Source organism: Saccopteryx bilineata, chromosome 6 (genome assembly GCF_036850765.1).
Source record: "Saccopteryx bilineata isolate mSacBil1 chromosome 6, mSacBil1_pri_phased_curated, whole genome shotgun sequence".
Lineage (NCBI taxonomy): Eukaryota > Metazoa > Chordata > Mammalia > Chiroptera > Emballonuridae > Saccopteryx > Saccopteryx bilineata.
In genome coordinates, this window is record NC_089495.1 from 150,679,129 (window position 1) to 150,684,651 (window position 5,523).

Genomic DNA, 5,523 nt, shown 5'->3' on the forward strand with positions numbered 1-5,523 from the left:
TATTACAAAGGAAAAAACTCACTTTAGTAATACCTTATACCTTAACCAACTAACTAAACTAAACATCACTAATAACTGAAACAAATTGAGTCACCAACCTTCTGATATTGATGCCCTAAGGACATTGTCTTTTCTGTGATATTCCAGCCAAACATAACTAAATTTAATCACAATAACACACCAAACACAAAATGAGGAATATTCTAAAAATAACTCATTTTGGAAGATAAAGAAAAGCTGAGGAACCATACCAGATAAAAGAAGACTAAAGATAGATGACAACTAAGATGCTGGAATAGATTCCAGTTGGAGAGGGATGCAAGGGTGGGGAATTTTTCTATAAAGGGTATTTTGGGACAAGTGGTGGAATTTGAATGTGAACTGTGGGTTAGATTAAAGTTTCCCAAACATTTTTGGTTCAAGACACCCTTAGTGTCTCAACTTCTTTCATGGTCTTTGTCGGTTGAAAGAAATATCTGGTCCAAACAACTTATTAAGTACTTATATCCTAACAATATATTTGCTATTTGAAAAAAATAATGCGTGTAAATTGAACAAAAAAGTTTTTAATTTTATTCTTAACCACAGTTACTTACTAATGGGATTTGTGCACCTGGTGGGTACTGCATAACTTCTCAAAGCTTGGAATCAGGTTGGACAAGATCATACTAACTTCCTGTTCCACACTGATTTTTGCATTGTACTGTGTACTTGGTTTTTTTTATCACAGTCACAGAAAAAAACCAGCTTCCCAAAAATATGGTATGACAAATTTAAGGAATATGGCGCCATCTATTGTAGAAATTGCAAACAACCTCAAGGTTTGCACTTATATTTCATTTTGTTTGCTTTGAGAATTTAGGATGTAAGATATCTCACCCCACAGATATCCCCCTTGGTGAATTCAGTTCACTGTGGGGTACCTCAGTGCACAGGAAGGAAACTACAGGATTAGACAAGAGAGCTACAGCAGTGTTCCATTTCCTGATTTTGATAAATATACTGTTGTTATGTAAGAGAAAGACTTTGTCTTAGAAAATTCACATTGAAGTAGTTATGCATAAAGAAACATATCTGCTAATTACTCTCAAATGATTCAGAAAAAAGCATGTGGATAGACAAATGAATAGATAAATAGAGCAATTGATAGAGTAAACAAGACAAAATGTTAATTGATGAATCTCGATAAAGGGTATATAAAATTTTTTCTACTATTCTTGAAACTTTCCTGAGTGAAATTATTTCAAAATAAATATTTCTAAAAAATATAGCACAACACTACATTTTAAGGTGTATACACATATATAGTAAAACAATTTTTAGATGCCTGGATATTAAAAGTACCAATTCAGATAGTCGTAACCTTTTGTAGAGAGGGAGTTGTGACATTCTGATGAAGAATACGCACAGTATCCACAATGTTTGATTTCTTCAGCAATGTGGTAGATATACAGGTATTCACTGTTATTCTTTATATCTTTATGTCCAATATATTTCCTAATTTACTTTTACAATACAGGTTTAAAATATGTAGAATCTTAATACATAAATATAAAAATCATGAGCCCTGGCCGGATAGCTCGGTTGGTTAGAGCATTGTCCCCGTAAGTGGAGCTTGCAGGTTCAACCCTGAGTCAGGGTACACACAGGAAGAAGTCTATGTTTCTGTCTCTCTCCCTTCCTCTTTAAAATAAATAAATAAAAATTAATTTTAAAAAGTGAGTAAGTGAATGCATGTGGCTACTGTTTATTGGGGGTTACCAGTACTTCATGGGCATTTTCTCCTGCAATCCTTGCCAGCACCACATGCCCGTGTCTACCAACGTAAAGTGTAACAGGGCTGACTCCAGCCTCATGCCCCTAACCCAATGCCACATCTTCCGGCTCCACACTGCACACAGCGAATTCATGCTTCTTTCTTCTTTTGTATTAAAGACTAGAAAACTACTGTCCTGCTTTTTCAATTCCAAACTAATTTAACATATCCAGTAGAAAATATGACTATGTATATTCAAACCTTAAAAACATCAATATAAAAAAATCATAATATATTTTAAGCGTTGGAATATTTCATTGCCCATATGTTCAAAAGTATCATCCTAATCAGTCTTTAATAGTTAAATATTTGACATTTCATAACCGAAAAATGCAGATTTGGCTGCATAAGCCAAACTCGCAAGATAGGTGCTGGTGAAAAAGGAAACAGGTTTATTCAGGGGCTGCAATCTGGGACAACAGTGGACCCTGGTCTCAAAGACCATTTCTCCTTTATGCTCAGGACCATGGTTCTTAGGGGATAGGCGGGAAGGGCTTTTTACTCTAACCGATGATCTTGCTAGCTTTTAGTGTGCTCTGGCCCTGTCCATTCACTTGTCTAGCTTTTGGGGTGCTGGGGCCCTGTTCATTAATCTTTCTAGATTTTGGAGCCCTCTATGTAGGAACTGCCCCCTGCAGCCATCTTGGTCAGTGGAGGCATCTATCCAGAGGTCCACAACAGTCTATGGTAAAAACTTTGCATTTATACTACAACAGTCCAGTTCTATTAAGAGTCAAAGGTGAACTGTCAAAGAAACAGATGTTTCTTGATTTTATTAAATCATACTAAGAGATCAGCATCTGGAGAATCAGTTAAAATCCGATTGTTTTAAACTTAAAACTATCAAAATTCTAACCATGACATATTTCAAATTTGTAAAGAATTTTAGAATTTTCACTGAACTAAGTTAATATTATTTATTGATTATGAAAACAGTCCAGAATATGCCTTTTTTTTAAAAAAAAACACATGTTTTAAAATTTTAATTGAAATATTTGAAAATTTAATAAAATAACTGTTATGAAATTTTGAGCTTTTATTCACTGCCTTCCTGCAATGCATTTGAGATGTTAAAACTATGTGGAAACACAAGCAATGCTACTGTTGCCCTTGTCATGTACTGGGAAATTGGCAGCCATTCTTTTTCAGGGCACTAAAAAATCACTTGTCAAGTTCTATTTATTTCCTGTAACTGAAGATATTGACTAAAAAAATTACAGTTCCTCTCAGACTGATTTTTATCAAGCAGATGCTTTTCTTATCTGTTGGTATGAGAGAATATAACAGTGGTTTTGTTAGAATTCATTATTATTTGACTGTCATATTGTCAGCTAAAGGAAAGACGAGAACAGAAGATGGGGCTAAGTTGGATGTGGATGGCAGGGAGAGGAGAAAAATGAAGGAGCTTTTAGCTACAACCACATACACACCTTGATAGTGTTGGAATCCATGGGAATCCGAAAAGACCAGAGTAATAGGGTTTTATTAAAAGGAAGAAAGGAATCCTGCCGGGCACCTCTCCGGGGGGGAAGGGCACTGGTTACAGATTATGAGGTGAATTTTATAGGGTTTGGGAGAGCCTGAAGGGGTACTGAGTCAGAAGTTCTGGTATGTTCCCTTTTACAGTTTTAGGATTTCAGCTTTCTGGAATGCTCCTCCTTGGGCAGTTCATCAACTTCCTGGAACTCTTCTGCTTCAGGGGCGATTATCCAGTAAGTAAGGGTGAGGTCAGGCAGCCAGGTGGGACAACCAAAGGGCAGTTGGAATTTCCTGGTAAATTCATGTATCTATCATTTCTCAACTCTGTGGTATGATAAAAAGGAAAAGAGGTGGGGGAAAGGAAAGGGTATGGGGTTCAGGAAGAAGGTTTGTCTCAGACTGGCCATCTTCTGGAGCTACTTCCTGCTGTTATCCCTATTGGGGGCCTCCTTCGTGAACTTCTCCCTTGGGGTAGTTGGAGTAGGGGTTGTAAAAGCATTTGATTGTAGGTAATCCTGGAGATTTCTCTCATTCGAGCCTGCAGGAACTTGATAAAGAAAGAGGCAAGCATTAAAATTAGGAACAAAATTAGCATTGGTCCTATAATTGGTGCTAGCATAGAGAATAGTGGATTTTTTCCCACCATTGTTCAGAGTAGGGGTGTTTTTATAGAGTTCCAGAGTTTTCTGTTTCACGAGGGCAGGTTTCAGGGTTGGTGTGTAGGGTTAGGTAGATTTTTCCAATTATCTGATTGGCAAAGGTCTGCATGTGGTTCTGTAAGAAACTAGTGAACAAACGTAAGAGTCAGGGTTCAAAAGTTAGAAAAATAAATAGGAGAGTGAGTGGACCAATGAAAGGCAATAGTCAAGACACCCAGTTTGTGAGAAACCACTGATTCCATGACTTGGTTTGTTTTTTACGAATTTGCTGGGCTTCAGAGAGAGAGAGAGGGAGAGTGGGATAAGACAGGGCAGTGGCCAGTCCCCCTGCCCCTAGACCTATTTTTATAGAAATTCTTAAAGCAACAAGAAGAGGAATTATTTGTATAGCTCGTTTGGTCTTTAGATTGATGGTTAGTGTACTAGGAACTGGAAGAGGCTCATGGGGTGAAATTAGGTTGATATTTGGGGTGAGATAGATTAGGGTACAGGTTTCTATCCAATTAGTAGGGAGACATATATAAGTGTTGGTCCCACACAAGTAGGAAGCCTGTGATTGGGTGATACAGGATGAGAGGTGGATAGAGAATTGATGGACAAGAGGTTGGTTTCATTTCTCTGTTTCTGAGCTCCAGATGGTCAGAGTGGAGGAAAGAGCCACCCCTAGTTTCCCTTTTTCCAAAGTCTGGATTAAAAGAGTCCTTAGTTTTTCATATATTCATCATACATAGACCAATTAGCTTCCGGTTTGTGGTTGGAGTAAGGCATGCCGTTTTTTCTACTTTAGCAGCAGTGGGAGTTGTCAGGATCATGGTGTGTGGACCTGTCCATGTGAAAGTCAGTCCTTGGGTAATGTACTGCTGGAAGTGCCTCTTTGACAGTCTTTGAACAGTTTGCTGAGTAACCTGTAAATCCTGCAAGTACTTAGGGAAAGGGTGATTACATTTCTACACTTTGCAGTTAGAGTTTAAGTCCTAGTAACCACTGCTTCTAGCTGGAATTAGCAGCAGGTCCCAGCTTATAATAGGCATGGGGCATTGAGACAAGAGGAATAAAGGAGATGCTATACATTAAATAAAGTAACAAAATCAGACTGTCAATACCCACAGTAGAGATCTTTGAGGGATAAATAAAATTCAAATATTCAGGCAAGGCATAGTAGATGGCCCTTGTGTTTACAAGAAATGAGATAAGTTTATCTGCTACTTGGAAGAAATACCTTAGGCTCGTGAACCATGTTCTTGGGCCTTCAGTGGCAATTCCCAGCATGCTGGGCAAGGTCAGGTCACAGGTAGCTGGAGCAGGGCTAGAAGAGACTGAACCCTCCCTCCATGGAGCAAGGGGGCAGTTTACCTTCTCGTGTCCCTTTTTCCACAGCAAAAATGGGTAAACCTGTGGGGCCAGGAAGCCTGGCAGCCTTCAGTTCAATGACTTTCCTTTCCAATCTGGAGCAGGGCCCTGATGGAATCCTATGAAGCCTTTTAGGGCACTGGAGCCTTTAAGAGCGTATGCCAAAACCTGGTATTTCCTGACTTCTTTTGGGCCTTATTTGCCTTTTCTGTTATGCCC